This window comes from Sorex araneus, chromosome 1, assembly GCF_027595985.1.
Source record: "Sorex araneus isolate mSorAra2 chromosome 1, mSorAra2.pri, whole genome shotgun sequence".
NCBI lineage: Eukaryota > Metazoa > Chordata > Mammalia > Eulipotyphla > Soricidae > Sorex > Sorex araneus.
The window spans coordinates 448,034,929-448,061,554 of NC_073302.1; the positions used below are offsets into that span (position 1 = coordinate 448,034,929).

At 41.0% G+C, this 26,626-nt stretch overlaps 1 pseudogene; it reads left to right on the forward strand.

Moving 5' to 3' along the window:
* Positions 1-3,816: 3,816 nt before the first annotated feature.
* LOC129403281 (uncharacterized) lies at positions 3,817-26,500 on the forward strand (annotated as a pseudogene).
* The last annotated feature ends 126 nt before the right edge of the window (positions 26,501-26,626 follow it).

Sequence of the window (26,626 nt, forward strand, 5' to 3'; positions counted from 1 at the left end):
GGGATATATTTCCAGCAGTGGTATTGCTGAGCCAAATGGGAGCTCAATTTCTAATTTTTTGAGAAGCATCCATATTGTTTTCTAAAAAGGCTCAACCAGTCAGCATTCCCACCAGCAGTGTAGAAGGATCCCTTTCTCTGTGCTGAGTTTTTTATTTCATCTACCATATCCTGTATTAGTGATGCTGCTCTTTGTAGTTTTCTTATTTATGCTCTCATTTCTTCCTATATTTTATTGTCTGTCTATTTCACTGTTTCTTTCATGCCCTTCTTTAATTTACTGGATGCCTGTTCCACCATTTATTTGAGTTTATTGATCATCCTCAGCATTTTATCTTGGAATTCTTCATCAAAGATATTGTATTTGTGGGTCAACCCTATTCAGGCTTCTGGACTTATTTCTTCATCCATTCCATGTGGTAGGGATTTGTGCTGTTTCTTCATCTTGTGGTGGTAGTATGTAGGTGGGACCTTCCATTTCAATATTAGTGTGCACATCTCATTACTAGAAGGATTCTGGATGAGCCCATAGTGGTTACTATTTTCTCTTTCTAGAATACTACCTTCCTCTTTTTTGTTCCTCTGTGACTTATGTAATGCTTCTAGCAAAGCTTCAGAGGGTATGTTCTTTTATTTTAGGCTTGTTCAATTTCTTGTGTTCACTATTATTTTGGTAAGATTGGAATAAGCTACTGGACTATTGTTCTAATATGATTGAAATAGCCAAGATGTTCTCCTCAGAATCAGGTAATGGCAATTGAGATGTGAGTCCAGAGCATTTGGGACAGGGAAAATAACTGGAGACCACAGCCCCATTACACATTGTGCCCAGGAGGGATTTGACCACATCAGTGTCTGAGCCGACTTAAAGACCCACTTCTGATTCAGTCCTAACGCTTACCAGGGGAACCCCTCTGGCCTGGGTGCTGGGTGGCACCTTGGCCGAGATATATTCATTCTGATTTGTTTCCAGGCACCTTTTGATTTCTTTCTTGATTTCTTCCCTGACCCACTCATGGTTCAACACCGAGTTGTTTAATTTCCAGGTATATGGTTAGGTCCTGAGCGTCTGTGCATGTTTAATTTCTATCTTCAGTGCATCATGGTTTGAGAAAATAGTTGATACAATTTCTATCTTCCTGAGTCTATGGAGGTATGCTTTGTGACCCAGTGCATGATCTATTTTGGAGAACATTCCGTGTGCACTGGAAAAAAATGTGTATTCTTTTTGATAGGGATGCAAAGCCCTGTATAGATCTATTAACTCTCTCTCTTCTATTTCTTCCTTCAATGCCAGTGTGTCCTTGCTGAGTTTTGATCTTGTTGATCTATCCAGAGGTGATAAGGCGGTGTTGAAGTCTCCAACTACTTTTGTGTTGCTAGCTATGTCCTCTCTAAACTCTGTTAGCAGTTGTTTTAATATATAGTTGGTCCCTCATTAGGTGCATATGCGTTTAAGAGTATGAGTTCTTTCTGCTGTATGTATCCCTTGATTAGTAAGAAATGACCTTTTCTGTCCCTTCTAATCCTTTTCAACCTGAAATCTATATTATCCGATACTAGTATGGTCACCTCGGCTTCTTTGAGGGAGTTGTTTGCTTGCAGGGTTGCTTTCCATTCTTTGACTTTGAGTCTGTGTTTGCTATGACCATTCAGATGTATTTGTTGTAGGCAGCAGAATGCTGGGTTCACTTTCTGAATCCATTTTGCCACTCTGTGTCTCTTGATGTGTGCGTTTAGACCGTTGACATTGAGAGAGATTATTGTCGTGGAGTTTTGTGCCACCTTTCTGTAGGAGTTTGTTGTGCTTGTAGGTGTTTTTCTTTTCTTACAGGAGCCCCTTTAGTCCTTCTTTTTAAGTTTGGTTTTCAGTGTATTAAGTTCCTTAGTTGTTGTTTAATCATGAAATTGTGTATGGTTCCTTCGAGTTGGAGCAAGAGCTTAGCCGGATAAAGTATTCCTGGTGAGGCGTTCATTTCATTGAGTTTTTCACTATCTCCCACCATTGTCTTCTGGCTTGGAGGGTTTCATCTGACAAGTCTGCTGTAAATTTAAGGGGTGTTCCTTTGTATGTTATTTCTTTTTTGACCTTGCTGCTTGAAGTATTGTGTCCCTATCCATGGCATCCATCATTCTGACTATGATATGCCTTGGGGTTTTTTTTATTAGGGTCTCTTCTAGCTGGCACCCTTTGGGCTCCTAGGATCTGAAAATCTGCATTGTCCAGCTCTGGGAAATTTTCAGCAATGATTTATTTAACTGTGGCTTTCTCATTAAGGTTACCTCCCTGTCCTTCTGGAACTCCAATGATTCTTACGTTATTCCTCTTGGCATTATCCTCTAGGTCTATGATTTGCCCTAAAGCTATTTTAAGGTTTTTTCCAATTGTTTGTTGTAGCCTGTGGGCTTTCTGTTGCTCATCTTCCAGCTCACTAATTCTATCTTTAGCTTTAGCCATTCTACTGTTGAGCGCTCCCACTGTGTTTTCTATTTCGTCTACAGTGTCTTTTATTCATAACATTTCTGAATGTGGCTTTCCTATTTCTGCTCTCATTTCTTCCGATAATTTTCTCACTGGTTGGTCCACCATTTCTTTAAGTTTGATGAACATTCTAAGAATTTCTTCTCTGAAGTCTTTATCAGATAGATCATATTTGTGGGAAAACTCTGCTGAGGTTTCTGGACTCTTTTCTTCATCTTCTCCGTGCTGTGGGGATTTGCGCTGTTTCTTCATGCTGTCACAGTTTCATGGAGATGGAACCTTCAAGTTTACTAGGGCTAATCTCTCTTTTTGTGGGTTTTTGATATTTTGGTGCAATTGGAGTAGGTTAGTAGTTAATTTACCATTGTGTGTTTGAGGTAACTGGGAGACCTCCCCAAAGTTAGTTAATGGGGATTGAGACGTCTGTCGAGTATACCAGAACAGGGGAAAATAACTGCGACTATGTAAGTTGTTGCCACCCCCCGAGACCACGCCCACTGCAGCGGGGCCACGCCCACTAACACCCCTTCTGGCCAGGCACAACTGATGAGGAAGCAGGAAGCACAGGGTCAGCGGTGGCAAGGGGAGGGCGTCCTTGCCCGTTGGACGCTGGCTGGAGATGGGGTCCGGGGGCCCGCGCACAAAGTGGGGTGGTTTAGCAACCTTGTTTATTTTCACAACAAATCAGCTCTTGGTTCCAATGATCTTTTAGATTGTATTTCAGGTTTCCGTGTCATTGATTTCTGCTCTAAATTTTATTATCTCTTTCCTTCTGCCTGGTTTGGGCTCATTTTGTTGGTCCTTTCTTGAGCTGTGAAGTCAAATTATTTATGTGTGCCTTTCTTACTTCCTGAACAGAATAGGCAAAACACTAGACGAAGGACAACCATCTGAGCAAGCTGGGTTCCGAAAAGGATATAGCACAATCAACCATATCCACACAGTGACCAATCTTATTGAAGTTTCTTGAGAGATCAAGATGCTGCTCTGTCTAATGTTCATTGATTTAAAGAAGGCCTTTAAAGAAGTGCCACCCTCGAGAATGTCATGTGAAGACTGGAATGGGAAGGAATCAGAGTGAAGATAGATGGTCGGCAACTACAAGACCTCTACTTAGGCTAATGACATCATTCTAATAATGCCAAATATTAGACAAGTGGCACAAATGCAGGCCAACTTCAACTGCGAGTGCAGAAAGGTCAGACAGACTGCAACTGAATCTCACCAAAACAATACTCATAATAAAACAAAGTAGACCCTGACATTCCATTTGCTCTGAATGGAACGTACATCTCCGAATACAGCAGCTATCTGTACCTGGGTCGAAAACTCAACATGAGGAATGACTCGGCACCAGAACTGCAAAGTAGGTGCTGGATAATGCAAAAAAATTATTTTTATTAACTAATATAACTGTAGGCTTTTACCCTTCCTTTTATTGATATGGTGTACTACATTAGTTTATTTGCATATTGAACCATCTATGTATCCCAGGATGTATACTCCAGAATCATTATGTGTATAATACATTTAATACATTTGTGAGTTTGACTTGCTAAGATTTTGTTGAGGATTTTTGCATCAATGATTATCAGGGGTATAAGTCTTATTCAGAGATGTTCATTCCATTAGAGCAAATGGAGCATCAGGGACTAGTTCGTTTTTCATGAGCATCGTCTTGTTGAGATTCAGCTGCAATCTGACCTTTCCACACTCGCAGTCAAAGTCGGCCAGCATTTGTGCCTCTTGGCTAATATTTGGCGTTATGAGAACGATGTGATCAGAGCAGAAGAGGTGGTGTAATTGCCGACCGTCTCTCTTCACTCCCATTCCTTCCCATTCCAGTCGTCATATGACGTTCTGGAGGGTGGCACTGAAGAGTTTTGGTGAAATGGTATCACCCTGCCGAACCCCTCTCTTTACATCAATGATCACTTCCTTGTAGAATGATGAGATCCTGGTGGTGAATCCACAATACAGCTTGCAGAGGATCTTGATGTATTGAGTTTGAATGCCCTGTTTGCTACGGCTTCAATGACTGCTGTAGTCTCAACAGAATCGAAGGCCTTCTTTTAATCCATGAACGTTAGACAGAGCGACATCATTAACTCTCGAGAAACTTCAATGATTTTGGTCACTGTGTGGATATGGTCCATCATGCTGAATCCCCTTTAGAACCTGGCTTGCTCACATGGTTGTCCTTCATCTAGTGTTCTGCCTACTCTATTCAGGATAACATGAGTGAACAACTTGTAGAGGACAGACAGCAGGCAGATTGGGCAATAATTGCAAATGTCATGGATGTCTCCCTTCTTGTACAACAGAACGGTCCTACTGGTTTTCCACTAGGATGGAACTGTGCATTCACACAGGTAGCGTGTAAAGAGCCAAGCCAGTGTCTTGATGAGTACTGGCAGCAGATTCTTCAGGTGTTCAGGACTGACCTTGTCTGGACCGGGTGATGTATGCATCTTTACCAACGAAATGGCATGTCGGATTTTGGAAGGGAGGACTTTGGGAACAACATATTTATCCTGCAGAATTTGGTATGTGGGCAGGTGGACATGGCTGTCAAAGAGATCTGAGTAGAAGTTGTAAATAATCCTCTCTATTGCCTTTCTGGAAGATTTGATAGATCCATCAGGACATCGGAGGGTAGTCATCTTGGTCTTGTAGCTGGCGAAGTATAGGTGGGCATTGCAAATACTTTTTCCGGCTTCTGCCACATTGCCCAACACTGCTGCTCTTCTCTCTTTGAGGTCTTCCTTTATCACATCTCTGCACAGCTTTGCAAGCTCGGATGTTAGCTGATGGTTGCCTGAAGCTCACGCCAAAATACATTGACAAATGAGCTTGAGAGTTTCCAAAGACTCAACATGAGGAACTACTTAATGCCAGAAATGTGCAGGAGGAAGAAAACAGCATGGAACACCTTCAAGAGCATCAAAGAAATGGTTAAGAGGATGAAGAACCTCTGACTCCCAGCACATATTTTCGATTCCACCATTCTTCCTGTACTAACGTCTGCCTCAGAGACCTGGACCATATGCAAAAAGGATGAGAACACTATTCGAGTATCTCAAAGAGGAATCGAAACAGCTATGCTAGGAGTATCACGTCTCACTCATGTGAGACCACGAACCCGGAGTTCCGACCTCTGTCGACGGTCAAGAATCAGGGATGCTGCCTCATTTGCCAAGGCATCAAAAATTAGATGGGCCGGACATGTAATGCTATTCATAGATATCTGCTGGACTAGAACTATTACCAACTGTTTCCACAGGATGTCAAAAGACCGTGTGGCCACCCAGTAACGAGATGGTCAGACTTCGTCAAAACCTGAATGAACGGTTTGAGGCTCTTACTGTTCCAGGAGCGAATAGATATCATTGGGCTTCACTAGCACATGGCAAGGACAAATGGAGACATTGCTGGTGCCCGTTCAAGCAAATCGAAGATCAATGGGACACAAGTGATACAAGTGATAAATATTATATGTTTTTAGTAATATCTTTTCCTGCTCTAGGTATTAAGGTAAAGCTGTATTCTTTGAAACTTCTTTGAAGCTGTTGGCATAGGTCCTGTTTTTTGACATTTTGGAAGAGGTTGTGAAGTATAAGTGGTACTTCATTTAAGCTCCTGTAGAACTCACTAGTGAATCCATCTAGACCTGACTATTGTTCTTGGGGAGTTTTAAATTATTGTGTTTTTTTTTATTTTTTTGCTTTTTGGGTCATACCCGGCAATGTACAAGGGTTGCTCTTGTCTCTGTACTCAGGAATTACTCCTGGCAGAGCTCAAGGTACCATATGCGATGCTGGGAATTGAACCCAGGTTGGCCGGGTGCAAGGCAAATGCCCTACCTGCTGTGCTATTGCTCCAGCCCCTAAATTACTGTTTTGTTAAAATTTTTGGTATGTATGGTGTTCATATCCAGTGATACTCAGGGGTTACTCTTGGCTCTGTGCTCAGTAATCACTCCTGGAAAACTTGAAGAATAAGATGAGATGCCAGGAATCAAACTTAGTTCAAGCAAGCTCCCTAACGGCTCTACTATTTCTCTGGTCCCTTAATTATTGTTTTAATTTCCTGTCTTGAGATTGTTCTGTCAGGATCTCTGCTTCACCTTGATTCAATCTTAGAAAGTTGCATGTTTCTAATAGTTCAGCCATTTAATCTAGGTTTTCCAGTTTGGACATATAGAGTTATTCATCCCAATTTCGTTTTCATTTCTGAGGTGTTCTGATTCCTTTCCTTCCATGACTAATTTGACATATTTAGTCCTTTCTCTTTCCTACTCTCTTTTTTGAGTTTAGCTAAGGGCTTTTTAGTTTTCTTTAGTCTTCCAAAGCACAGGCTCCTACTTTCATTTACCTTTTATAATGTTATGATTTCTAGAGCATTTATTTCTTATCTTCTGTTCTTTTATTGACTTTGAAATTATCTTGTTGCTCTTTTTTTAGTTGCCCAGATTTATGATTTGGTGATTAATTTGAGATTTTTTCCTGACTTGATGTGTGCCTGTATTGGAGTTTTCTCCTTTGTACTACTTTTGCTTTGATTATAAATTCTCATAGCTTGTGTTTTTCATGTGCTTTTTTTGATAAATATTTTTAATTATTAAATTTTCTCTTTTATCAATTAGCTTTTTATTATGCATCATTCAGTTTCCAAGTTTGGGAGTTTCCCTATATGCTTTTAACCTATTAGTTATGCTATTTTGATGATTAATCTTACATTCCTGACATTGTGTTCTGAGATAATACTTAACTGTCGCACTGTTGCACTGTCATCCTGTTGTTCATAGATTTGCTCGAGCGGGCACCAGTAATGTCTCCATTGTGAGACTTGTTACTGATATTGGCATATCGAATATGCCACAGGGAGCTTGCCAGGCTCTGCTGTGGGGGTGAGATACTCTCGGCAGTTTGCTGGGCTCTCCGAGAGGTACGGAGGAATCGAACCCAGGTCGGCTATGTGCAAGACAAATATTACTCTAGTCCAGTACTTAACATAGTATCTATTTTTGAAACATTTTGAATGTTTACATTGTGACCCAGCATATGTATTACTGGAGTAATTCTCATGGGCATTAGAGAAGACTGAATATTCAGCATTTTGGATGTGTAAGGCCCAATATAGGTTTATCAGTCCCAGTACTTTCCATTCTATAATCGGAGTTCTTGTTTCCTTAATGATATTCTACCTGATCTTTCCAAAGATAAGAGTGTGGTATTAAAATCTACATTTACTTTTTGTTGCCCTCAAAGCCTTTTAAGTTCATTGGCAATTGCATTACGAATTTTTCTGTCCCTTCATTCCGTGCATATATGTTATGAGTGTCAATTCCCATTGGTCTATCAAATTCTTCCTAGGATGTAGTGGCTATCCCTATTTCTTACTAATTTCCTTTGTTTGAAGTTACTTGATCTGCTACAAGCATAACTGTCCCTGCTTTCTGTCGTTGATTATGGGATTATATGATTGTATCTCATTGCTTCACTGAGCATGTGTTGATCATGTGATTTCAAAATATCTTTTTTGAGCAGAAGAATTTAGAATTTTATTTCCTGATACAGGGCTGGAGCGATAGCACTGCGGTTGGGCTTTTACCTTTCACGCGGCCAACCCGTGTTCGATTCCTCCGCCCCTCTCGGAGAGCCCGGCAAGCTACTGAGAGTATCAAGCCCGCATGGCAGAGCTTTGCCAGCTACCCATGCGTATTGGATATGCCAAAAAGAGTAACAATGAGTCTTTCAATGAGAGATGTTACTGGTGCCCTCTCGAACAAATCAATGAGCAACGGGATGACAGTGACAGTGACATTTCCTGATAGAGCCAGTATCTCCAAGCTTTTTGATGGGAGAGTTCAGTCTATTAATATTGAGTGAACTTATTGACATGAATGAGCATAGAGGCTTATTTGTTTCATTTTTATCATATCCAGTATTGGCTTAAAAGATGACTTTTAAAAATAGGTCCCTATCCACCCAAAGTTTCATTTAGTCATGGCTTATTATAGCAAATGTCTTCATATGATTATAGTAGAAGAATGTTTTTAATCTTTATTTTTGGTATTCTGCTTTATAAAACTTTTAGTGGTAGAGTTTCAATCATAAACATTGTGTAACCAGAGTCATAACATGAGTATTTGTGTTGCTCCCGCATTATCCCAAAGATCCTGTTGTTCAATCCCCCTCTGCCATGACACTCTCAATATCCATCCATATAATAGCAAATTGTAAGATTTTTATCTTTTGAATTAAATAACAAAGTTATTCATAGTTGAGTGTAACACATATAATATTTCAACACCAATTATACCATCAGTGATAACTTCCCTCCACCAGTCTTTCTATATTTCCTAACCACCCAACTCAAACCCCATTCCCTCCTTGTCAATTTGACAAGCATGTTACAAAGTTCCAGTGGTTCCAATTTAGATTTTATGTTTCTGTATTGCTAAGTCTGTGTTTGTGATATATGACTGAATCACTCACCTATATCACCAGTACTGCTGAAGCCCTGATGCTAGCTCACCCAATATTTCCCATTCAATTCTGTCCTCTTTGATTTCTTTCCTTATCTGTCCTCCTCTCTGAACACTGGGATCAATAATGATATAGGTGCCCCTCATATTTACTACAGTACATTTTTTTCATCTTGTATTTTATATACCTCCAATAAATGAGATCATTCTTGTCTAGAAAACTACTTCTGGATAACTTCATTCAACATGATAATTACCAGTTCTGAGCAGGTTGGAACAAATTTTGTGACTTCATCAATTCTTGCAGCTGCATCGTATTTCATTGTGTATATATATATATGACATAATCTTTTTATACCACATAATATTATGAAGAATAGTCTTCATAATCTATTCATCTGTCATGGACACCTAAGTTGATTCCATATCTTAGCTATTGTACTGAGTGTACCAATCAATAAAGGTGTACAGAAGTCATTTTGAGAGAGTATTTTTATGTTCTGGAGATCGATGCTACAAAGTGGAATTTCTGGGTCATATGGTAGTTAAATTTTTAGTTAACTGAGAATTCTTCATACCAGTTTCCAGGCAACATTTCCTTCGGCAGTGGATGAGAGTTTCTTTCTGAGCACAACCCTACTAAGCTCAGATTTTTCCTACTGTTTTTGATATGTGTCATTTTCATTTGTATGATATTGTATCTTATTGTAATCTTGATTTGGATTTTTTGATGATAAGTGATGCTTAGAGTTATTTCATATGCCTACTCACCATACTCTTGTTTTCCTCTCTCCATTTTCTTAGACAGTTTTAATTGTTTTTTTTTTAATTGAGTCACTGGTGAGACTTCTTTTGTTGATATTTGTGAGTACTTTATAAATTCTGGATATCAAACATTTATCTTATGCATCAAATACAGTTTTGCATCCAATTAGTTGTTCATTAGTTTTTTTGTTTTTTGTTTGTTTTTTTTTTTTTTGCTTTTTTGGCTCACACCCAGCGATGATCAGGGGTTACTCCTGGCTTTGCACTCAGGAATTGCTCCTGGCAGTGCTTGGGGGACCATATGGGATTCCGGGGATCGGACCCGGGTCGGCCGCGTGCAAGGCAAACGCCCTACCCGTTGTGCTATCTCTCCGGCCCCGAGATTTTATTTTATTTTATTGCTTTTTGTTTGGGTCGGACCTGGCGATGCACAGGGGTTATTCCTGGCTCTGCACTCAGGAATCACCCCTGGCGGTGCTCAGGGGACCATATGGGATGCTGGGATTCGAACCCGGGTCAGCCGCATGCAATGCAAACGCCCTACCCGCTGAGTTGTTCATTAGTTTTAATCAGTGTTTTTTTTTCATGCAGAAAGTCTTTAATTGTATATAGTCCAATTTAAAAATCTCTCATTCTGTCGCTTTGTCAGTGGTATCAGATCATTGGAGATACCTTTGAGGTTCAAATCTTGAAGTATTATACACATATTTTACTCAATGTACTTTATATTTTTGATTAGATATTTACTTAAAGAAGGCCTTCTATTCTCTTGAGACTGAGGTGGTCATCGAAGCCCTGAACAAACAGGGCATTTAAACTCAGTATATCAAAATTCTCCGCGAGCTGTATTTTGGATTCACCACCAGGATCTCACCATTCTACAAGGAAGTGATCATTGATGTTAAGAGAGGGGTGCAGCAGGGTGATACCATTTCACCAAAACTCTTCAGTGTCACCCTTGAGAACATCATGCGATGACTAAAATGGGAAGGAATGGGAGTGAAGATAGATGGTCGGCAATTACACCACCTCTGCTTCACTGATGACATCATTCTCATAACACCAAATATTAGCCAAGCAGCACAAATGCTGACCGCCTTCGACCATGAATGTGGAAAGGTCGGTGTGCAGCTGAATCTCAACAAGACGATGTTCATAAGAAAACAAAATGGTCCCTGAAGCTCCATTTGCTCTCAATGGAATGAACATCTCCAAATGCAGCAGCTATGTGTACCTGGGTCAAGAAATCAACATGAAGAATGACTTGGTGCCAGAACTGCATAGGAGGAAGAGAGCAGCGTGGAATGCATTCAAGAGCTTCGAAGAGGTGGTTAAGAGAATGAAAAACCTCAGGCTCCGGGCACATCTTTTCGATTCCACTGTTCTTCCTACACATATGCCCCAGAGACCTGGGCCCTACACAAACAGGATGAGAATGCTATTAAGGTATCCCAAAGAGGAATCAAAAGAGCTATGCTGGGAATATCATGTCTCACTCAAGTGAGAGAAGTAAGCCAGAGTTCTGACCTCTGTCAACAGTTAAAAATCAGGAATGCTGTCTCATTTGCCAAGGCATCAAAAATCAGATGGGACGGTCATGTAATACAAATCAGAGATGACCGCTGGACTAGAGCTGGTACAGACTGGATTCCATGAGACATCAGAAGAACTCGTGGTTGCCCACAAGCTAGATGGTCAGATTTCTTCGTCAAATACCTGAATGAACAATTTGAGGCTCTTTCTGTTCCTGGAGCAAGCAGATATCATTGGGCTGCACTAGCACGTGACAGGGACAGATGGAGATGTTACTGGCGCCCGCTCAAGCAAATTGAAGATCAATGGGACTACAAGTGATATAAATGACAAGTGATTAGATATTGAGGTCCTTCATCCACTTTTAATTGAGTTTTGTGTGAGGTGTAATATATGAATCTAGCTTTAATTTCTTACACATAGACTGTTTTCCCAGCAACATTTGTTGAAAAGACTGTCTTTACCCATTTCATGTTCTTAGCTCTCTTATCAAAAATTAACTGTCCACCCCTTTCCCCCACTTCCCGCTGCCGTCTGCGTCCCCCGAGTTTCTGAAGTCACTCCCTGCTCGCCCTGCGCACCCGTCTCCCGAACCGGCTTGTAACTGCGCACGTCCATCAGGTACGAGGACCATCCCTTGGCCACGCCCTCCCGTCCCCCCATCAACAGGAAGACACTGGGGGCGTGGCCTGTGTCTTAGTGGGCGTGGTCTAAAAGTGGGCGTGGCTTCCTCTCAGAGCGGCGGCCACTAACGCGCCCGCAGTTATTCTTTGCTACCTCAGCTCAATCGGTACTGTGTATTCCTTTGAAAACACACTTTTGCGATCTCAAACACTTACGCAAAATAGCCATTACCTTAGGCTGACAGTATAAAAGCTATCAGTGAATAAGGGAAGTTTAGCACAATCGGAGCCCCTTCTTCCCACAAAAAGGAAGAGGAATAAATAACTATAAGGTTCCAACTCTACACTTCCGTGATAATATGAAGAAGCAGCGAAAATCCCCCCCGCGAAGAGAGGGGGAAGAAGAGATACCAGAAACCTCAACAGGGGCTTCTCACATCTACGACCTCTCAGATAAACAATTCAGAGAGGAAATCTGGAGGAGAGTCGACCTACTCCAAGCAAATATGGAACAGACATCCAATAAATTAAGGAAGGAGATGAATGAAGCGCTGGAACGGTCTACCAAGAAAATACAAGAAGAAATGAGAGCAGAAATGAGAGCAGAAATTTCAAACCTTCGAACGGAAGTCTCACAAATAAAGAAATCAGTAGATGAAATAAAAATCTCACTAGATGCCCTCAACAGTAGAATGACTATAGCCGAAGACAGAATCAGTGATCTGGAAGATGAGCTGCAGAAAGCTTATAGACAGCAACAAATCATGGCCAAAGACCTCAAAATGGCTATAGAGCGAATCAGAGCCCTGGGGGATGACTTCAAGAGGAACAACATAAGAATCATTGGAGTACCAGAACCGCAGGGAAGCAACCCCAATGAAAAAAACACAGTCAAAGATATCATTGCTAAGAAATTCCCAGAGCTGGAGAAGGCAGGCATCCAGATACAAGGAGTCCGAAGAGTACCATCAAAAAGAGACCCGAATAAAAAGCCCCCAAGGCATATCATAGTCAGAATGACGGATACCATGGATAGAGACACAATTCTGCAAGCAGCAAGGGCAAGGAAGGAAATCACATACAAAGGAGCACCCCTCAGATTTACGGCCGATCTGTCAGAAGAAACCCTCTGAGCCCGAAGACAATGGTGGGACATAGTGAAAAAACTCAACGAAATGAATGCCTCACCAAGAATAATTTATCCAGCTAAACTCTCACTCAAACTCGAAGGAACCATACACTATTTCTCGGATAAACAACAGCTCAGGAACTTCATAGACTCAAAACCAATCTTGAAAGAAGGTCTAAAGGGGCTACTGTAAGACAAGGAGGAGCCCCATAAGAACAACAAATCCCACAGAAAGATGACACAAAACCACATCACAATAATCTCTCTCAATGTCAATGGCCTAAATGCACCTATCAAGAGACACAGAGTGGCTAAATGGATCCGGAAATTAAACCCAACATTCTGTTGCCTGCAAGAAACACACCTGAACAAACAGTAAACATAGATTCAAAGTCAAAGGATGGAAAACAATCCTCCAAGCAAACAACCCCCTTAAAAAAGCTGGAGTGGCCATCCTGGTATCCGACAACATAGATTTCAGGATGAAAAAGATCAAAAGGGACAGCGAAGATGATTTTCTGTTTATCAAGGGATATGTACAACAGGAAGAAATCACACTCTTAAACGTATATGCTCCTAACAAACGACCGGCTAAATATTTAAAACGACTCCTAACAGACTTCAAAGAGGACATCACTAACAGCACAATTGTAGTAGGAGACTTCAATACGGCCTTATCGCCTCTAGATAGATCCACAAGAACAAAACTCAACAAGGAAACACTGACTCTGAATGAAGAAATTGAAGAGAGAGGCCTAATAGACCTATACAGGGCCTTACACCCCAAAAAGAAAGAATACACATTGTTTTCCAGTGCACATGGAACATTTTCAAAAATAGTACTGGGCCCCAGAACATACCTCAATAGAATCGGAAAAATAGAAATTGTATCAACCATCTTTTCAGACCACGATGCGCTGAAGATAGAAGCTAACCACCCACAAATACGGAAAATCAAATCAAACACCTGGAAATTAAACAATTCCATGTTGAACAATGAGTGGGTCAAGAAGGAAATCAAGGAAGAAATCAAAAGATACTTAGAAACAAATGAGAATGAAGACACGAGCTACCAAAACCTATGGGACGCAGCTAAAGCTGTGTTAAGGGGAAAATTTATAGCACTCCAAGCATTCCTCAGGAAGGAAGAAAGGACCCACATAGATAGCTTGACTTCACGACTCAAGACCCTAGAAAAGGACCAGAAAAAGGACTCCAAACCAGACCGAAGGAAAGAAATAATAAAAATTAGAGCAGAAATTAATGACATTGAAACCAAAAAAACAATCTGAAAGATCAATGAAACAAAGAGTTGGTTCTTTGAGAAAATAAATAAGATTGATAAACCGCTAGCAAGACTCACAAAGAAAGAAAGAGAGAAAACTCTAATAAATCGAATCAGAAATGAAAAGGGGGACATCCTAACAGAAACCACTGAGATTCAAAAGATCATTAGAGACTACTTTGAAGGTCTTTACGCCACAAAAAAGGAGAACCTAAAAGAAATGGATGGATTCCTTGATTCCTACAATCTCCCAACACTGAAGAAAGAAGACCTGGAATACCTGAATAGACCCATCAATGTTAAGGAAATTGAAACTGTAATCAAAAACCTCCCCAAAAACAAAAGCCCAGGCCCAGATGGTTTCACTGGCGAATTCTTCCAAACATTTAAAGAAGAACTATTGCCTGTTTTCCTCAAACTTTTCCAGGAAATTGAAAAAACAGGAACTCTCCCAAACAGTTTCTATGAAGCACATATCTCCCTAATACCAAAAGAAAACAAAGACACCACTAAGAAAGAAAATTACAGACCAATTTCCCTGATGAACACCGATGCGAAGATCCTCAACAAAATACTAGCAAATAGGATCCAACAACTCATCAAAAAGATCATACATCACGACCAAGTGGGATTCATCCCAGGGATGCAAGGATGGTTTAACATTCAGAAATCAATCAACATAATCCAGCATATCAACAAAAGTAAAGATAAAAACCATATGATCATATCAATAGATGCAGAGAAAGCATTTGACAAGATCCAACATACTTTCATGATGAAAACCCTCGCCAAAATGGGGTTTGGAGGAACTTTCCTCAAGATAGTCGAAGCCATCTATCACAAGCCTACGGCAAGCATTATCCTCAACGGGGAAAAACTAAGGGCCTTTCCTCTGAGATCAGGCACAAGACAAGGATGCCCACTCTCACGACTCCTCTTCAATATAGTACTGGAAGTACTTGCGATAGCTATTAGACAAGAAAAAGAGATTAAGGGCATCCAGATAGGAAGGGAAGAAATCAAACTCTCACTATTTGCAGACGACATGATACTATATCTAGAGAAGCCTAAAACCTCTACTAAGAAACTCTTAGAAACAATAGACTTATACAGGAAAGTTGCAGGCTACAAAATCAATACCCAAAAATCCATGGCCTTCATATATGCAAACAATGAGACAGAGGAAAGGGACATGAAAAAAGCAATCCCATTCACAATCGTGCCCCAGAAAATCAAGTACCTCGGAATCAGCTTAACCAAGGAAGTAAAAGACCTTTACAAAGAAAACTACAAAACGCTACTCCATGAAATCAAAGAGGACATGAGGAAATGGAAACATATACCCTGCTCGTGGGTAGGGAGAATCAATGTTGTCAAAATGGCAATACTCCCTAAAGCATTATACAGATTCAATGCGATCCCTATAAATATACCCATGACACTCTTCAAAGAAATGGATCAAGCAATCCTAAAATTCATATGGAATAACAAACGTCCAAGGATAGCTAAAACAATTCTTGGGAAAAAGATGATGGGAGGCATCACCATCCCCAACCTCAAACTTTACTACAAAGCAGTAACAATTAAAACAGCATGGTACTGGAACAAATGCAGAGCCGTAGACCAATGGAACAGGGTGGAATATCCCTACACATAACCCCAAATGTATAACCATCTAATCTTTGATAAGGGAGCAAGAGATGTGAAGTGGAGCAAGGAAAGCCTCTTTAACAAATGGTGCTGGCACAACTGGACAACTACATGCAAAAAAATGGGTTTAGACCTTGACCTGACACCATGCACAAAAGTCAGATCAAAATGGATTAAAGACCTCAACATTAGACCACAAACCATAAGGTACATTGAAGACAAGGTCAGCGAAACCCTCCACGATATTGAAGATAAAGGTATCTTCAAAGTTGACACGGAACTAAGCAATCTAGTAAAAACAGAGATCAACAAATGGGACTACATTAAACTAAAAAGCTTCTGCACCGCAAAAGATACAGTGACCAGAATACAAAGACTATCCACAGAATGGGAAAGGATATTTACACAATACCCATCAGATAAGGGGTTGATATCAATGGTATATAAAGCACTGGTTGAACTCTACAAGAAGAAAACATCCAACCCCATCAAAAAATGGGGCGAAGAAATGAACAGAAACTTTACCAAGGAAGAAATACGAATGGCCAAAAGGCACATGAAAAAGTGCTCTGCATCACTAATCATCAGAGAGATGCAGATCAAAACAACCATGAGATACCACCTCACACCACAGAGACTAACACACATCCAAAAGAACAAAAGCAACCGCTGTTGGAGAGGATGTGGGGAGAAAGGGACCCTTCTTCACTGCTGGTGGGAATGCCGACTGGTTCAGCCCTTCTGGAAAATAATTTGGACGACTCTCAAAAAATTAGATATTGAATTCCCATTTGACCCAGCAATACCACTGCTGGGAATATATCCCAGAGAGGCAAAAAAGGACAATCGAAACAACATCTGCACATGTATGTTCATCGCAGCACTGTTTACAATAGCCAGAATCTGGAAAAAACCCGAATGCCCCAGAACGGATGACTGGTTGAGCAAACTTTGGTACATCTATACAATGGAATACTATGCAGCTGTTAGAAAAAAGGAGGTCAAGAATTTTGTAGTTAAGTGGATGGGCATGTAAAGTTTCATGCTGAGTGAAATGAGTCAGAAAGAGAGAGACAGACATAGAAAGATTGCACTCATCTATGGTATATAGAATAACAGAGTGGGAGACTAACACCCAAGAACTGTAGAAATAAGTACCAGGAGGTTGACTCCATGGCTTCGAGGCTGGCCTCACGTTCCGGGGAAAGGTCAACTCAGAGAAGCGATCACCAACTACATTGTAGTCGAAGGCCATGTGGGGGAAGGGAGTTGCGGGCTGAATGAGGGCTAGAGACTGAGCACAGCGGCCACTCAACACCTTTATTGCAAACCACAACAGCTAATTAGAGAGAGAGAACAGAAGGGAATGCCTTGCCACAGTGGCAGGGTGGGGTGGGGGGGAGATGGGATTGGGGAGGGTGGGAGGGACGCTGGGTTTACGGGTGGTGGAGAATGGGCACTGGTGAAGGGATGGGTTCCTGAACTTTGTATGAGGGAAGTATAAGCACAAATAGTGTATAAATCTGTAACTGTACCCTCACGGTGATTCTCTAATTAAAAATAAATAAATTTTAAAAAAAATTAACTGTCCATATATATGGGATTTTATTATTGGATAAAAGACCTCCAGAGACCTCCAGAGCCTAGCCACAGCCATGCTCAGACGGGCCTCATGCATGAAGGTACCGGGAGAGGAATCCAGGTGTGTGGGACCTGGGGATGAAACCTTCAAACCTGCTCAGATCGGGACTGGACCTCTTCCACTCAGATCTCCCAGTTTCGCATAGCTGGGCGGTCACACCCAGGGACTGACACTGGCTCCATTAATCCCACCAGTGGCCAACACCCAGACATTTAAATTCAAGCTCCCGCAAACACACGGCCACTTTGGAACCATGCGACATCTTATAGCCTAATTCTCCCGCTGGAAGAATCTGGAAGATACTGAGTTTCCTGCTCACATGGGAGAGTCTCGCATAGCTCCCTATGGTGTATTTATATGCCAAAACCAGTAGCAATGCTGGGTCTCATTCTCCTGACTAGGACGAATGGAGACATTACTGAGACCGCTCCAGAAATTCGACGATCAACGGGATGATGATGATCATGATGATCATAGGACACTCAATTCTGATCATACGGTCTAACTTTATTCTAATACCAAGTAGTTTTGATCATTATAACTTTATAAAAAAGCTCCAAATTAGATAATGAAGTGCATCCCAATTTGTTATTTTTGAGTGGCTATTCATGGTCTGTTTTGATTCCACACAAACTTTATTGTTGAGTTTTTTAGATCCTGCAAGAATGTCGTCTGAGTTTGGATTGGGATTGAGTCTATATAATGACTAGGATAAAATAATCATTTTAAATAATGTTAATTCTTCAAATCTATGAACATGGGGTATCTTTTCCATTTCCTAAGGCTTTCTATCTCTTTCTTCCATGATTTAAAATTATCATGGTATAGGACTGAAGCGATAGCACAGCGGGTAAAGCATTTATCTTACATAAGGGTGACCCAGGTTTGATTCATCCGTCCCTCTCATAGGCCCCTGAAAGCTACCAAAGTATCTGCCCGTATGGCAGAGCCTGGCAAGCTATCCTTGGCGAATTCAATATGCCAAAAACAGTGGCAACAAGTCTCAAACTGGAGACTTTACCTGTGCCTGGTAAAGCAAATTGATGAACAACAGGGTGACAGTGCTACAGGTCTCCCATATCGGTTTTTTTTTTTAATTTTTACTTCTTTTGTTTTTGTATTTTTATTTTTTTATTTTAATTGATTTATTCTTTTATTGAAACACCATGTGGAAAGTTACAAAGTTTTAAGGTTTAAGTCTCAGTTATGCAATGCTCGAACACCCATCTCTTCACCAGTGCAGATATTCCATCACCAAAAATCATAGTATACGTCTCCCCTCCCCCCACCTCCCCAGTCCCCCACCCCGCCTGTGTAATGAATAAATTTCACTTTACTTTCACTTTACTTTGATTACATTCAATATTTCAACAAAAAACTCACTGCTATTGTTTGGAGTTTCTCCCCCCTAAAGTCGGACCTGCTGAAAATGAAGCATCTGATAATTTGTTTTCCATTGCTGAGAATAAAGAGATATGAGGCCGAGTGGCCACACTATCGGCCACCTGTTTTGGATATCTGTATTTTAGTATTTTAGTAACTAAGTCAAAAGAAATATCTGCCAGAAATTGCACCATTGCAAACCTGTACCTCTCAGCTACTTTGTATTCCACATATGAGTGCAATCTTTCTATGCCTGTCTCTTTCTTTCTGACAAATTTCACTCAGCATGATACTTTCCATCTTGATCCACTTATATGCAAATTTCATGACTTCAAGTTTTCTAACACCTGCATATTTGCATATAGGAAAGCCATGGACTTTTGGGTATTAATTTTATAGCCTGCAACTTTACTATATGAGTTTATTGTTTCTAGGAGTTTCTTGGTAGAGGTTTTAGGGTTCTCTAAGTATCATATCACCTGCGAATAGTGAGATCTTGATATCTTCCTTTCCTTCCTGAATGCCCTCAATATATTTTTGTTGCCTAATCACTATAGCAAGTACATCAAGTACTATATTGAATAGAAGTGGAGAGAGTGGGCATCCTTGTCTCGTGTCTGATTTCAGTGGGAAGGCTCTTAGGTTTTCCCCAATGAGGATGATGCTTGCCATAGGCTACTGATAAACGGTTTTGACTATATTGAGGAAGGTCCCTTCTATACACATTTTGGTGAGTTTTTATCATAAACTGGTGCTGGCTCTTGTAAAATCCTTTCTCTGAATCTATTGATATGATTATATGATTTTTATGTTTTTTTTCTGTTGATATGATGGATTGTGTTGATTGATTTCCGGATGTTAAACCATCCTTGCATCCTCAGGGTGAATCCCACTTGCTGGAGGTGTATGATCTTTTTAATGAGTTGTTGAATTCTATTTACTAATATTTTGTTGAGAATGTTTGCATCTGTGTTCATCAGGGATATTGGCCTATAGTTTTTTTTTTTTTTTGTGGTGTCTTCATTTGCTTTTAGTATTAGGGAGATATGTGCCTCATAGAAACTGTTAGGGAGGGTTACTATTTCTTCAATTTCCTGGAAAAGCTTGAGAAGAACTGGCAATAGATCCTCTTTAAATGTTTGGAAGAACTCGCTAGTGAATCCGTCTGGACCTGTGCTTTTGTTTTTGGAAAAACTTTTGATTACCGTTTCAATTTCCTTGATAGTATTACAACTATTCAAGTACTCCAGGTCCTCTTGGTTCAGCTTTGAGATATTATAGAAGTCCAGCAATTTATCCATTTCTTCTAGGTTCTCTTGTTTAATGGCTTACAGATTTTCAAAGTAGTCTCTGATGATCCTTTGAATTTCTTTGGTTTCTGTTGTGATGTCCCCCTTTTTATTTCTGATTCGGCCTATAGGGGTTCTCTCTCCCTCTTTCTTTGTGAGTCTTGCTAATGGTTTATCAATCTTGTTTATTTTCTCGAAGAACCAGCTATTGGTTTCATTGATCTTTCGGATTGTCTTTTGGGTTTCCATGTCATTAATTTATGCTCTAAGTTTTATTATTTATTTCCTTCTGCCTGGATTGGGCTCCTCTTGTTGGTCCTTTTCTAAGGTCTTGAGCTGTGAAGTCAAGTTTTTTTATATGGGCACTTTCTTCCTTCCTTAGATATCCTTGCAGAGCTATAAATTTCCCCCTTAATACGACTTTAGATGCGTCCCACAGGTTCTGGTAGCTGTGTCTTTATTCTCATTTGTTTTCAGGTACCTTTTGATTTCTTCCTTGATTTCTTTCCTGACCCACTCATTGTTCAACATCGAGCCATTTGATTTCCAGGTGTTTGATTTGGTTTTCTGCATCTGTCCATGATTAACTTCTATCTTCAGTGCATCATGGTCTGAAAAGATTGCTGGTACAATGTCTACCTTGTTAATTCTGTTCAGGTATGTTGTGTGGCCCAGCGCATGGTCTATTCTGGAAAATGTTCCGTATAGACTGGAAAGGAATATGTATTCCTTTTGGGGGACATATAAAGCCCTGTATAGAGCTATTAGCCCTCTCTCTTCTATTTCTTCCTTCAAAGCCAGTATTTCCTTGGTGAATTAAAATCTTCTTGATCTGTCCATAGGTGATAGGGCCGTATTTAAGTCTCCAACTACTATTGTGTTGCTCACAATGTCCTTCTTATGGTCTCTTAGCAGATGTTTTAGGTATTTAGCTGGTCCCTCATTGGGTGCTTACACGTCTAGGAGTGTGATTTCTTCCTGCTGTACATATCCCGTGATTAATAAAAAGTGGCCTTTACTATCCCTTCTAATATTTTTCAACCTGAAGTCTATGTTGTCTTATAGTAGTAAAGCCACCCCAGCTTTTTTGAGAAAGTTATTTGCTTGCAGGATTGTTTTCCAGTCTTTGACTTTGAGTCTGTGTTTGTTCTGGCTATCCATATGTGTTTCTTGCAGGCAACAGAATGTTGGGTTCAGTCTCTGATTCCACTTTTCCAGTCTGTTTCTCTTAATTGGTGAATTAAGACTATTAATATTGAGAGATAATATTGCCATGGGATTTTGTGCCATCTTTCTGTAAATGTTTGTTGTGCTTATGGAGGTTTTTCTTGTCTTACACTAGCCCGTTAGACCTTCTTTTTGGCTTAGTTTGGAGTCTATGAAGTTCCTGAGTTGTTTTTATCTGTAAAATATTCTACGATTCCTTCAAGTTTGAATGAGAGTTTGGCCAGATAAAGTATTCTTGGTGAAGCATTCATTTTATTGAGTTTTTCACTGTTTTCCACCACTGCCTTCGGGGTTGGAGGGTTTCCTCCGATAGGTCTGCTGTGAATCTAAGGGTGCTCCTTTGTATGTGATTTCCTTCTTCGACCTTGCTGCTTGCAATATTGTGTCTCTATCCAATATGTCTGGGAACATTTCAGCAATGACTTTTTTTTTTGACTGTTGCTTTTTCATTGGGGTTGGTTCCCAGTCCTTCTGGTAGTCCAATGATTCTAATGTTGTTCCTCTTGAAATCATCACCTAGGACTCTGATTCTCCCTAGAGCTATTTTGAGATCTCTCCCCATTGATTGTTGTTGTCTGTAGGCTGCATGCAGCTCATCTTCAAGCTCACTGGTTCTGTCCTCTGCTGCAGTCATTCTATTGTTGAGGGCACCCACTGAGTTTTTTAATTCATCTACCGAATCCTTTATTTGTGACATTTCCTTTTCTCAGATTTTTTTTTTAATTTCTACTCTCATTTCTCCCCGTAATTTCTTGGCTGTCTGTTGTATCATTTCTGCCAGGTCCTCCTTTAACTTGTCAATTTTTTCATTGAGTTCATTGAACATCTTCAGGATATCACCTTTTAATTCTTTATCGGAGAGCTCAAGTTTGTAGGAAACGTCTATTGAGGCATCAGGACTTCTTTCATCATCTTCTCCTTGTGGCGGTGCTTTGCGCTGTTTCTTCATATTGTTGTGGTGGTATGGAAGAGGGACCTTTGAGTTCACCTCTGGTTGCAAAAAATGATTCTGAATATGCTTGGTCAGTGGTGATCAATTTCTTCTAACCCCCTCTAGAACACGTCCCTCTCTGATGTTCCTCTATTATTTACGTGATGCTTCAAGTGATGCTTTTTGAGAGTGGGCTCCTTTAGCTGTGGCTTGCAGAGCCGCTTATATTCGTTGGTACTTTTGAAAATTGGAATTAGCTAGCAACCTATTTGAGAACAATTTTTGGGACAGCTAAGATGATACTCGGGGATATAGGTGATGAGCACTGAGATGTACTGAATAATTGCTTGGTATTCTGAAAATATGTGCGGCTCAGAAGGAGGTCACACCCACTTCTGTTGAGGCCACGCCCACTACCTCAATGTGGCCGGTTGGCCGCAGGGAGGGAGCGAACCGACGTGGCGGCACTGGAGGGTGGCGAGGGGCTAGGTGGGCAGTGCTCATGCAGGGTGGGAGTCAGGGTCTGAAAGGAGACAGAGGGGTTGGGGGAAGGTGCAGGCACAGAGGAGATGGCACCCATTTTAGTCCACTAACCTGCAAGACTCTCATATCTTTTTGAAGCTGGTTCCCAGGACATCTAACTCCGTGTTGAATAAGAGTGGAGAGATTGGACATCCTTGTTTTGTACCTGATCACAGAGGGACATAGTTAAACTTTTATTAAAGTCATTAGTATTCCACTGTGTATGTATACCATTGACCCGTGGGAACACCTCTACGGGTGATTGAAGGCCACCTGAAAAGCCTCCATCCCTCTTGTAGAGTCCGGCAAGCTACCGAGAGTACCCCGCAGCAGAGCCTGCCAAGCTACCCATGGCGTATTCGATATGCCAACAACAGTAACAACAATGAGCCTCACTCATCTGATACCAGAAGAGCCCCCAAAACGGAAGTATTAAGAAAGACGAGCAAGGAGAGGGTGAAAAAAATCTCAGAGACAAACTAGACTGCCAAAACAAAGAAAGACTAAAATGAGTGTATTTTCAATGCATATACTCTGGCATCAGAGGCATCTATTGAGGACCTAATGGTGCAAGCACAGAAGATCAAGTACGATATAACTGGTCTGACCAAAACGAGACGACATCAACCACATCCTGCCATTCTCGACACTGGAGAAGAATTGTTCCTCGGAATATGCGACGACAGAGGCATCGGTGGCATTGGTGTCCTTCTCAGCACAAACTTGGCATGAGTATTGACTCATTTGAATGCCTAACAACCCGAATCGGATGATTATGCTCGAGTAGATGTGGCTCATTGCCTGCAGTTTCTATCTTCATCGTATATGTACAGAATATCCAACTATGATGAAGAAGAAATTGAGAAGTTCTACATGAAGCTGGAGGAGTTCTATAAAGAAGACCACAATTTTAACGCCACGATAGGACCAAGAAGTCACCTAAAGAAATCCACATTGGGAGCCATGACCTAGAATAGCACAAACAGGGTGAGAGACTGTCTGACTTCATTATGTCGACTAAGACCATCCATGGTAACATAGAGTTCCAGAAGGCCAAATCTAAACACTGGACATGGGAATCTTCCGGTGCACAGTTCCACAATGAAATTGACCACATCATATTCAATCGAAGGTTTTTCCTGACCAATGTCGCTATTGTCCCAAAATTTCAAACAGCATCAGACGACCATCTCCTTAATGCAAAATTCTACTTCACAGAGACGGGAGAAAGGTCTGCAAAGTTTAAGTTTAATAAGGGAAATCCCAGAATGAAAACAAACTGGGAGTTCTTTGGCACTATTGTGGCAACATGGGAAGATGCCATTGTTGACAACATCGACGAGGAATACCATCATCTGGTTCAGCACCTTTATGACTGCACGAAGAATACCAAGAATGAAAAACCCACAGACGCCTGTCTTTGAAAACTCTCGAGCACATATATCAACGTAGTTTGGCACGAGCCTCAGGCAACCACAAACTAACATCTGAGATTGCAGAGCTGTGCAGAGATGCAATAAAGGAAGACCTCAAATAGAGAAGAGCAGTAGTGTTGACTGATGCACCAGTAGCTGGGAAAAGTATTTGCAGTGCTAGCCTGTCCTTAACCAACTACAAGGCAAAGATGACTGCTCTCCGATGTCCTGATGGATCTATCACATCTTCCAGAAAGACAATGAAGAGGATTATTCACGACTTCTACTTGGATCTCTTTGACAGCCATGTCCACCTGCCCACATACCAAATTCTGCAGGATGGATATGTCATTCCCAAAGTTCTTCCTTCTGAAATCTGAGATGTCATTTTGTTGGTAAAGATGCGTACAGCATCCGGTCCAGACAAGGTCAGACAGGAACACCTGAAGAATCTGCCTCCAGTACTCCTCAATACGTTGGCTTGTCTCTTTACACGCTACCTGTGTGAAAGCAAGGCTCCGTCCCAGTGGAAAACCAGTAGGATCATTCTGTTGTACAAGAAGGGAGACATTCATGACATTGGCAACTATTGCCCAATCTGCCTGCTGTCTGTCGTCCAGAAGTTGTACACTTGTGTCATCCTGAATAGAATAAGCAGAACACTAGATGAATAACAACCATGAGAGTAAGCTGGGTTCCGAAAAGTGTTCAGCACAATTGACTATACACACAGTGACAAAAGTCATTGAAGTTCCACTTTGTCTCAATTTTATCAACTTAAAGAAGGCCTTCAATTCTGTTGAGACTGAGGCGATCCTCAAAGCCCTAGCCAAACAAGGCATTCAAACTCAGTACATCAAGATCCTCTGCGAACTTTATTACGGATTCACCACCAGGGTTTCACTCTTCTACAAGGAATTTATCATTGAACCAAAGAGAGGGGTTCGGCAGGGTGATACCATTTCACCAAAACTCTTCAGCGCCACCCTCGAGAACATCATGAGATAACTGGAATGGGAAGGAATGGGAGTGAAGATAGTCAGCAACTACACCACCTCCGCTTTGCTGATGACATCTTTCTCATAATGCCAAACATTAGCCACGTAGCACAGATGTTGGCCAACTTGGACCGCCAGTGTAGAAAGGTCGGACTGCAGCTGAATCTCAACAAGACAATGCTCATGGAAAGCGAACTAGTCCCTGAAGCTCCATTTGTTTTCAAAGGAACAAATATCTCTGAATGCAGCAGCTATGTGTACCTGGGTCAAGAACTCAACATGAGAAATGCCTTAGCTCCAGAACTATTCAGGAGGAAGAGAGCAGTGTGGAACGCCTTCAAGAACATTGAAGAAGTGGTTAAGAGAATGAAGAAACTCCGAATCCGGGCACATCTTTTCGATTCCACCATTCTTCCTGCACTACCCTACACCTCAGAGACCCAGATCCTACGCAAATGGATGAGAACGCTATTCGGGTATCCCAAAAGGAATTGAAAGAGCTATGCTAGGAGTATCACGTCTCACTCAAGTGATAGAAGGAATCTGGAATTCCTACCTCCATCGACAGTCAAGAATCATGGATGCTATATTGTTTGCCAAGACATCAAAAATCAGATGGGCTGTACATGTAATGCGATTCAGAGACAACCGCTGGAGTAGAGCTGTAAAGCACTGGATTCCATGGGACGTCAAAAGACCACATGGCCACCCACCAATGAGATGTTCAGACTTTTTCATCAACACCCTGAATGAACAGTTTGAGGCACTTCTTGTCTCTGTAGCAGCATATATCATTGGGCTACACTAGTACGCGACAGGGACAAATGGAGACATTACTGGCTCCCGCTCGAGGAAATCGAATATCAACGGGAAGACAAGTGATAAAAGTGATCATGGTCTTTAATTCATTATGATTTGGTCTTTGTGCATGGCATTAGAAAGAGGTCTGAGCAGTTTTCTTCTCTTTCTTTCTTTCTTTCTTTCTTTCTTTCTTTCTTTCTTTCTTTCTTTCTTTCTTTCTTTCTTGTTTTGTTTTTTGGGGGTACACGTGGCCACCACCAGTTTATCCAGTACCATTTGTAGAAGAAGTTTTCTTTCCATTTCATATTTTTGACTCCTTTGTTGCAGATTAACTGACAATATACCTATGGACCTGTCTCTGGATTTTCAATTCTATTCCATTAATATGTGAGTCTGTCCTTTTCCCACTACCATGCTGTTTTAATTACTTTTGCTTTGTAGTGCAGTTTGAAGTTTGGTAAA